Here is an 11,044-nt window from a genome sequence, read left to right on the forward strand (position 1 = left end):
TGACATGCCATCATAAACTTGATCATACTATTTGTAAAGCATATGTAGAGAATGCAGCGATCAAAACAATGTGTATGTCATGAGTAAACAAGTGAATCATAAAGCAAAGACTTTTCATGAATAGCACTTCAAGACAAGCATCAATAAGTCTTGCATAAGAGTTAACTCATAAAGCAATAATTCAAAGTAAAGGTATTGAGGCAACACAAAAGAAGATTAAGTTTCAGCGGTTGCTTTCAACTTGTAACATGTATATCTCATGGATATTGTCAACATAGAGTAATATAATAAGTGCAATAAGCAAGTATGTAAGAATCAATGCACAGTTCACACAAGTGTTTGCTTCTTGAGGTGGAGAGAAATAGGTGAACTGACTCAACATAAAAGTAAAAAGAATGGTCCTCATAGAGGAAAAGCATCGATTGCTATATTTGTGCTAGAGCTTTGATTTTGAAAACATGAAACAATTTTGTCAACGGTAGTAATAAAGCATATGCATCATGTAAATTATATCTTATAAGTTGCAAGCCTCATGCATAGTGTACTAATAGTGCTCGCACCTTGTCCTAATTAGCTTGGACTACCTGGATTATCACCGCAATACATATGCTTTAACCAAGTATCACAACGGGGTACCTCTATGCCGCCTTGTACAAAGGTCTAAGGAGAAAGCTCGCATTTGGATTTCTCGCTTTTGATTATTCTCAACTTAGACATCCATACCGGGACAACATAGACAACGAGATAATGGACTCCTCTTTTAATGCTTTAAGCATTCAACAACAATTAATTCTTTTCTCATTAGAGATTTGAGGATGTTTGTCCAAAACTGAAACTTCCACCATGGAACATGGCTTTAGTTAGCGGCCCAATGTTCTTCTCTCACAATATGCATGCTCAAACCATTCAACTCAGTGTAGATCGCCCTTACTTCGGACAAGACGAACATGCATAGCAACTCACATGATATTCAACAATGAGGTGATGGCGTTCCCCGATAAACATGGTTATCGCACAACAAGCAACTTAATAAGAGATAAAGTGCATAATTACATATTCAATACCACAATAGTTTTTAAGCTATTTGTCCCATGAGCTATATATTGCAAAGGTGAATGATGGAATTTTAAAGGTAGCACTCAAGCAATTTACTTTGGAATGGCGGGAAAATACCATGTAGTAGGTAGGTATGGTGGACACAAATGGCATAGTGGTTGGCTCAAGTATTTTGGATGCATGAGAAGTATTCCCTCTCGATACAAGGTTTAGGCTAGCAAGGTTGTTTGAAGCAAACACAAGGATGAACTAGTACAGCAAAACTCACATAAAAGACATATTGAAAGCATTATAATACTCTATACCGTCTTCCTTGTTGTTCAAACTCAAAACTAGAAATTATCTAGACCTTAGAGAAACCAAATATGCAAACCAAATTTTAGCATGCTCTATGTATTTCTTCATTAATGGGTGCAAAGCATATGATGCAAGAGCTTAAACATGAGCACAACAATTGCCAAGTATCACATTACCCAAAACATTTATAGCAATTACTACATGTATCATTTTCCAATTCCAACCATATAACAATTTAACGAAGGAGAAACTTCGCCATGAATACTATGAGTAGAAACCAAGGACATATTTGTCCATATGCTACAGCGGAGTGTGTATCTCTCCCATAAAGTGAATGCTAGGATCCATTTTATTCAAACAAAACAAAAACAAAAACAAAACGACGCTCCAAGAAAAAGCACATAAGATGTGGCCGAATAAAAATGTAGTTTCAGGGGAGGAACCGGATAATTTGTTGATGAAGAAGGGGATGCCTTGGGCATCCCCAAGCTTAGACGCTTGAGTCTTCTTGATATATGCAGGGGTGAACCACCGGGTGCATCCCCAAGCTTAGAGCTTTCACTCTCCTTGATCATGTTGCATCATACTCCTCTCTTGATCCTTGAAAACTTCCTCCACACCAAACTCGAAACAACTCATTAGAGGGTTAGTGCACAATATAAATTGACATATTCAGAGGTGACACACTCATTCTTAACACTTCTGGACATTGCATAATGCTACTGGACATTAGTGGATCAAAGAAATTCATCCAACATAGCGAAAGAGGCAATGCGAAATAAAAGGCAGAATCTGTCAAAACAGAACAGTTCGTATTGACGAATTTTAAAATGGCACCAGACTTGCTCAAATGAAAATGCTCAAATTGAATGAAAGTTGCGTACATATCTGAGGATCATGCACGTAAATTGGCATAATTTTCTGAGCTTCCTGCAGGGCAGTGGGCTCAGATTCGTGACAGCAAAGAAATCTGGAACTGCGCAGTAATCCAAATCTAGTACTTACTTTTCTATCAACGGCTTAACTTGGCACAACAAAACTCAAAACTAAGATAAGGAGAGGTTGCTACAGTAGTAAACAACTTCCAAGACACAAAATAAAAACAAAGTACTGTAGGTAAAAACATGGGTTGTCTCCCATAAGCGCTTTTCTTTAACGCCTTTCAGCTAGGCGCAGAAAGTGTGTATCAAGTAACATCGAGAGATGAAGCATCAACATCATAATTTGTTCTAATGATAGAATCATAAGGTACCTTCATTCTCTTTCTAGGGAAGTGTTCCATACCTTTCTTGAGAGGAAATTGATATTTTATATTTCCTTCCCTCATATCAATAATAGCACCAACGAGTTCGAAGAAAAGGTCTTCCCAATATAATTGGACAAGATGCATTGCATTCAATATCCAAGACAACAAAATCAACGGGAACAAGATTATTGTTAATGGTAATGCGAACATTATCAACTTTACCCAAAGGTTTCTTTGTAGAATGATCAGCAAGATTAACATCCAAATAACAATTTTTCAGCGGTGGCAAGTCAAGCATATTATAAATTTTCTTCGGCATAACAGAAATACTTGCACCAAGATCACATAAGGCATTACAATCAAAATCTTTAACCTTCATCTTAATGATGGGCTCCCAACCATCTTCTAGCTTTTTAGGAATAGAGGCTTCGCGCTCTAGTTTCTCTTCTCTAGCTTTTATGAGAGCATTTGTAATATGATGCGTGAAAGCCAAATTTATAGCACTAGCATTAGGACTTTTAGCAAGTTTTTGCAAGAACTTTATAACTTCAGAGATGTGGCAATCATCAAAATTCAAACCATTATAATCTAAAGCAATGGGATCATCATCCCCAATGTTGGAAAAAATTTCAGCAGCTTTATCGCGAGCAGTTTCAGTAGTTTTAGCAGTTTCGAGCAGTTTTCGCGCTTTGCATTAGAAGTGGAAACATTGCTAACACCAATTCTTTTATTAGTATGAGTAGGAGGTGCAGCAATATGTGTAGCATTATCATTACTAGTGGTGGTAATAGTCCAAACTTTAGCTATATTTTTCTCTTTAGCTAGTTTTTCATTTTCTTCTCTATCCCACCTAGCACGCAGTTCAGCCATTAATCTTATATTCTCATTAATTCTAACTTGAATGGCATTTGCTGTAGTAACAATTTTATCATCTAAATCCTCAGGTTTAGCAGCCATTTTATTAATTAAAGAAGATTGTGATGCAGACATGTATGAGATTCGGGTTTCGACACTAGCAAGTTTAGTTTGCAACCCCGAGATTTCCCTATTCAGATTTTCAAGTTGATTTCCTATATTCTTCAACAAGGTAGATTGATCATTCATAATTTTAGTAAACAATTTATTTTGCTCATATTGTGATTGCATAAAACTCTTGGTGGATCTTTCAATTTCTAACATCTTTTCTTCATTAGGCGAAGCATATCTACCATAAGAGTTACCATTAGCGAGTATGGCCTAGAATCATTGTGATTGTTATTTTTAATGAAATTCACATCAACATATTCTTTTTGAGCAACTAATGACGCTAACGGAACATTATTAGAATTAACATTAGGCCTACCATTCACAAGCATAGACATAATAGCATCAATCTTATCACTCAGGGAAGAGGTTTCTTCGACAGAATTTACCTTCTTACCTTGCGGAGCTCTTTCCGTGTGCCATTCAGAGTAGTTGATCATCATATCATCAAGAAGTTTTGTAGCCGCCCCCAATGTGATGGACATAAAGGTACCTCCAGCAGCTGAATCCAATAAATTCCGCGAAGAAAAATTTAGTCCTGCATAGAAGGTTTGGATGATCATCCAAGTAGTCAGTCCATGGGTTGGGCAATTTTTAACCAGAGATTTCATTCTTTCCCAAGCTTGAGCAACATGTTCAGTATCTAATTGTTTAAAATTCATTATGCTACTCCTCAAAGATATAATTTTAGCAGGGGGATAATATCTACCAATAAAAGCATCCTTGCATTTAGTCCATGAATCAATACTATTCTTAGGCGGAGATAGCAACCAATCTTTAGCTCTTCCTCTTAATGAGAAAGGGAACAATTTTAGTTTAATAATATCACCATCTACATCTTTATATTTTTGCATTTCACATAGTTCAACAAAATTATTGAGATGGGCAGCAGCATCATCAGAACTAACACCAGAAAATTGATTGTTCATGACAAGATTCAGTAAAGCAGGTTTAATTTCAAAGAATTCTGCTGTAGTAGCAGGTGGAGCAATAGGTGTGCATAAGAAATCATTATTATTTGTGGTTGTGAAGTCACACAACTTAGTATTTTCAGCGTTGGCCATTTTAGCAATAGTAAATAAAGCAAACTAGATAAAGTAAATGCAAGTAAACTAATTTTTTTGTGTTTTCGATATAGCAAACAAGATAGCAAATAAAGTAAAACTAGCAACTAATTTTTTTGTATTTTGATTTAGTGCAGCAAACAAAGTAGTAAATAAAATAAAGCAAGACAAAAACAAAGTAAAGAGATTGAGAAGTGGAGACTCCCCTTGCAGCGTGTCTTGATCTCCCCGGCAACGGCGCCGGAAAAAGAGCTTGATGGCGTGTATTTCACACGTTCGTTGGGCAACCCCAAGAGGAAGGTATGATGCGCACAGCAGCAAGTTTTCCCTCGAAAGAAACCAAGGTTTATCGAACCAGGAGGAGCCAAGAAGCACGTTGAAGGTTGATGGCGGCGGGATGTAGTGCGGCGCAACACCGGGGATTCCGGCGCCAACGTGGAACCTGCACAACACAACCAAACTACTTTGCCCCAACGAAACATGTTGAGGTTGTCAATCTCACCGGCTTGCTGTAACAAAGGATTAACCGTATTGTGTGGAAGATGATTGTTTGCAGAAAACAGTAGAACAAGTATTGCAAGTAGATTGTATTTCAAGTAAAGAGAATTGGACCGGGGTCCACAGTTCACTAGAGGTGTCTCTCCCATAAGACGAACGAGCATGTTGGGTGAACAAATTACAGCTTGGGCAATTGACAAATAAAGAGAGCATGACAATGCACATACATATCATGATGAGTATAGTGAGATTTAATTGGGCATTACGACAAAGTACATAGACCGCCATCCAACCGCATCTATGCCTAAAAAGTCCACCTTCGAGGTTATCATCCGAACCCCCTCCAGTATTAAGTTGCAAAGCAACGTGACAATTGCATTAAGTATGGTGCGTAATGTAATCAACAACTACATCCTTAGACATAGCATCAATGTTTTATCCCTAGTGGCAACAAGCACAACACAACCTTAGAACTTTCGTCACATCGTCCCGGTGTCAATGCGGGCATGAACCCACTATCGAGCATAAGTACTCCCTCTTGGAGTTAAAAGCATCTACTTGGCCAGAGCATCTACTAATAACGGAGAGCATGCAAGATCATAAACAACACATAAGCATAACTTTGATAATCAACATAACAAGTATTCTCTATTCATCGGATCCCAACAAACGCAACATATAGAATTACATATAGATGATCTTGATCATGATAGGCAGCTCACAAGATCCGACAATGATAGCACAATGGGGAGAAGACAACCATCTAGCTACTGCTATGGACCCATAGTCCAGGGGTAGACTACTCACTCATCACTCCGGAGGCGACCATGGCGGTGTAGAGTCCTCCGGGAGATGAATCCCCTCTCCGGCAGGGTGCCGGAGGCGATCTCCGGGATCCCCCGAGATGGGATCGGCGGCGACGGCGTCTCGGTAATGTTTTCCGTATCGTGGCTCTCGGTATCGGGGGTTTCGTCACGGAGGCTATTTGTAGGCGGAAGGGCAGGTCAAGAGGCGGCACGGGGGCCCACACCATAGGCCGGCGCGGCCGAGGGGGCCGCGCCGCCCTAGGGTTTGGCGCCCCGTGGCCCCTCTTCGTCTCTCCTTCGGACTTCCGGAAGCTTCGTGAGAAAATAGGCCTCCGGGCTTTTATTTCGTCCAATTCCGAGAATATTTCTTTACTAGGATTTCTGAAACCAAAAACAGCAGAAAACAACAGAATCGGCACTTCGGCATCTTGTTAATAGGTTAGTTCCAGAAAATGCACGAATATGACATAAAGTGTGCATAAAACATGTAGATAACATCAATAATGTGGCATGGAACACAAGAAATTATCGATACGTTGGAGACGTATCACCCCTCCAGTATTAAGTTGTAAACAACAGAAAATTGCATTAAGTATGGTGCGTAATGTAATCAACACAAATATCCTTAGACAAAGCATCGATGTTTTATCCCTAGTGGCAACAGCACATCCACAACCTTAGAACTTTACGTCACTCGTCCCGCATTTAATGGAGGCATGAACCCACTATCGAGCATAAATACTCCCTCTTAGAGTCACAAGTATCAACTTGGCCAGAGCCTCTACTAGCAACGGAGAGCATGCAAGAACATAAATAACATATATGATAGATTGATAATCAACTTGACATAGTATTCAGTATTCATCGGATCCCAACAAACACAACATGTAGGATTACAAATAGATGATCTTGATCATGATAGGCAGCTCACAAGATCTAACATGATAGCACAATGAGGAGAAGACAACCATCTAGCTACTGCTATGGACCCGTAGTCCGGGGGTGGACTACGCACACATCGATCCGGAGGCGATCATGGCGATGAAGAGACCTCCGGGAGATGATTCCCCTCTCCGGCAGGGTGCCGGAGGCGATCTCCCGAATCCCCCGAGATGGGATTGGCGGCGGCGGCGTCTCTGGAAGGTTTTCTGTATCGTGGCTCTCGGTACTGGGGGTTTCGCGACGAAGACTTTAAGTAAGCGGAAGGGCAGGTCAAGGGGCGTCACGAGGGGCCCACACAACAGGCCGGCGCGGCCAGGGCTTGGGCCGCGCCGCCCTATTGTGTCGCCACCTCGTGGCCCCACTTCGTTTCCCCTCCGGACTTCTATAAGCTTCGTGGAAAAATAGGACCCTGGGCGTTGATTTCGTCCAATTCCGAGAATATTTCCTTACTAGGATTTCGAAACCAAAAACAGCGAGAAAACAAGAATCGGCTCTTCGGCATCTCGTCAATAGGTTAGTGCCGTAAAATGCATAATAATGACATATAATGTGTATAAAACATGTGAGTATCATCATAAAAGTAGCATGGAACATAAGAAATTATAGATACGTTTGAGACGTATCAAACGGCGCCAGAAAAAGTCTTTGCTGAGCGCGGAGTTGATGAAGGATAATTTATGCGCAACGTTGAGTGGAACCCCAAGAGGAAGGTATGATGAGCACAGCAGGAAGTTTCCCCTCAGTGAGAAACCAAGGTTTATCGACCAGTGGGAGAAAAACATTCTCTCCCGAGGTGTTGCGAACCAACTCGTGGCAGGGCGCACTGCCGGCGTCAGCAGCAACGTGGAGACCTGCACACAAACAACCAAGTACTTTGTCCCCAACTTTCAGCGAGGTTGTCAAGCTTACTGGTTTTGCTGAAAACAAAGGATTAAATGAACCGTGTGGAAAAAGAATTGTTTGCAGAGAACAGAATAGAATAATGATGTAGAAGATTGCAATTAAAAGAAGAAGGACCGGGGTCCACAGTTCTCTAGAGGCGCCTCCCCAATAAATAAATATGCTGGGTAAACAAATTACAGATGGGCAATTGACAAACATAGATTCTACGCTAATGGTTGGTGCAGAATACATGCTATGAAAGTATGCGGGCATTACAACAATATACATAGACCGTAATCCAACTGCATCTATGACTAATAATCCACCTTCAGGATTGCATCCGCGACACCCTCCAGTATTAAGTTGCAAGCAACGGACTATCGCTTTAAGCAATGTGTGTGTAAAGTAAACGATGAAACTACCCTTGAATAGAACACCGTTGTTCTCTCCCTAGTAGCAACAGCACATCTACAACCGTAGAGAACAAGGTCACTTCCCATGGTTAAATAGAGGCATGAACCCACTATCGAGCATAAATACTCCCTCTTGGAGTCGCTAGCATCTACTTGGCCAGAGCATCTACTAGAAATGGAGAGCATGCAAGATCATAATAACATAATACATAATCTCAACCAAAGCAATCTCTCTATAAATCAGATCCACATCAAACCAACATGTAGCAATTACAAATAGATAATCTTGATCATGTTAGGCAGCTCACACGATATATACATGAAGCACAACAAGGAGAGGACAACCATCTAGCTACTGCTATGGACCCATGGTCCCGTGGAGAACTACTCACGCATCACCTCGAATGAAGACATGGCGATGTAGAGGCCTCCGGCGGTGATTCCCCTCTCCGGAAGGGTGCCGGGATGGACTGCAGAACCCTCCTAAACTAGAGTTTCGGTTGACGGTGGCGTCGGAACTTTTCGTGGATGGAGGCTCCCGTCTCTAGGGTTTTCCCGATACGAGGAATAAATAGGCGGAAGGGCGGAGAAAACGAGACGATGAGGCGCCAGTACATGGGCCAGGCGCGACGAAGGGTGGGGCCGCACCTGCCCTATGTACTGCCACGTGGCAGCTCTCCTGCACGTGTCCTTCTGGCTCTGTCTTCGTCCCGGAAAAATAAGACTCTGGGATTTTGTTTCGTCCAATTCCGAGAAACTTTCATGTACAACTTTTCCGAAACACAAAAACAGCGAAAAACGGAAGCGGCACTGCGGCACTGCGTTAATAGGTTAGTCCCAGAAAATGCTAAAAAGTGTGGAAAAGTGCACATAAAACATATAAGAATGGTACAAAACAAGCCTGGAGCATCAAAAATTATAGATACGTTTTGGACGTATCAAGGGGTGTACAACTTTACCCACGCGCGCCGACCGACTCTTAGCATCGTCATGTACACGCTTCCTTGGCGTGCCGGCAGAGGGTGGTCGACCTAAACCTTTCCCTTACTTCACCTATTCCATGAGTCAAATTAACTGGGGAACTCCGTCATCGTAGGTAGCCATTCTCCGAGGCGGTCCGGGTCATTGTGTGCAGGGGATCTAGTTCAATGCCTCCAGCATTCTTCACCCTAGCCGCGCCATGTATGATGCACCTTTGAAAACCTTTTCCACGCCTTTGCCATGCAGAATGCCAAATGGAACTCACAATCTAATTGACTCATGGGTAAGCTAGGAAAGTTCGGGCCAAGGGGTTCCCATGGGCCCCGTGTGGTTGTACGCTCGGTCTTGGTTCCGAATGCAAGAACCTCAAGTCCTAGTATCGGCGAGAACGAGTCAAATCACCACATCCCCATGTGGTGGCCCATCCAAGCCATTTAGCATGTTTAATTATCATCACTGATCTTACCACGTCATCCTGCCATACTAGGTTCAATCGCAGCTCTGATTCATCAGAGTATTCGTCAACTAAGCATGGCTAAGCATATTCGATACAACGGCTCTAGCGATGCAACGAGCTCAAACCTAGTCTTGCTAGGAGCAGTGGATCAGAGTATTTTAGGCTACAAGGATGGTAAATTCAACACATAGGATAACTATACCTGCCAATAAAACATATAGGAATCGTATGCGATATGAAGGAACCAGAAGTAAAAGCATTTCGAACCCATATATGAACCAGGCTAGGGCTTGCCTTTGTTCCTGACAAATCAAAGTGTATCTTCGGAGATCCGATGCTTGACTTGTTCGTCGATGGATAGTTATTGAGTTGCGTCGTTGGCGATCTTCAACGTCTCGGGCACTTGCTCTATCGATCGCGAAGAAGAAAACACCGGAAAGGTAGAACAACAATCAACACATGCCATTTATGCAATGCACATACAAGGATGATGACATTACATGTTAAAAGTATTGAACTAACCCTAAGACATGATCATCAATTTAACTGGGGTTCGACGAAACTAGGGTTAGCAGTTCTGGCGACCTCAGAGGGGTACAATTAGTTATTCTAAAACAACTAGGGTTAAAAGTTGTTCATAAATGCATGATTTTGAAACCAAAATGTAGATCTCATTTTTCTGAAGATTTTGATATATTATACATATTTTCTGATCTAAAATGAATAAGTTATGAATTTTACAAGTTTTATTCATTTTAAATCATTTCTGAAAATTCCTGGAAATTAATAAAAACCTGGCAGACCTGGACCCACATATCATGGTTTTAATCTTTTTCCAATTATTTAAGAAAATAATAAAATCCTGGCAATAGGCCCCACATGTCATAATATTTTTATTTACCAAACTGAATTTCAGAAAACATTTAAAGAAAAGAAAAGGCTGCGGGGCCCACCGGGTCAACCACGGTGGTCAACCACCGGTGGCCGGCGCGCCGGTGACCATAGCACGGTGCTAGGGCGCTCCCCTGCATGCGCGGAGTGACACGTTGGACGGAGGAGGCCGAGGCGAGCAAGAAGGTGGCGCGCGCCGTGACCATTTGGTTACCGGAGCATGGCCGATGACGAGTTGCTGCGGCAGCCGGGGCGGGCGCGTGATGTGGCGGCGATGCAGGGGGAGAGGGAGGAAGAGGAGGGGCTCGAGTGGTAGCCCTGCTTACCAACAACGCGGGGAGGGGTCGGCGAGGTCGTAAGGCTTGTCGGCGACGAGGCGCTCGACGGAGGCTCTGCCAACTGCGGGGAAGAAGGGCTCGATTGGCCTGATTGGGGCCTTCCCGAGAGGAGCGCGTTGGTGAGGACGACGAGCAAGACAAGGCGGTCCC

The sequence above is a fragment of the Lolium rigidum genome, chromosome 6 (genome assembly GCF_022539505.1).
Source record: "Lolium rigidum isolate FL_2022 chromosome 6, APGP_CSIRO_Lrig_0.1, whole genome shotgun sequence".
In the NCBI taxonomy this organism is placed as follows: domain Eukaryota; kingdom Viridiplantae; phylum Streptophyta; class Magnoliopsida; order Poales; family Poaceae; genus Lolium; species Lolium rigidum.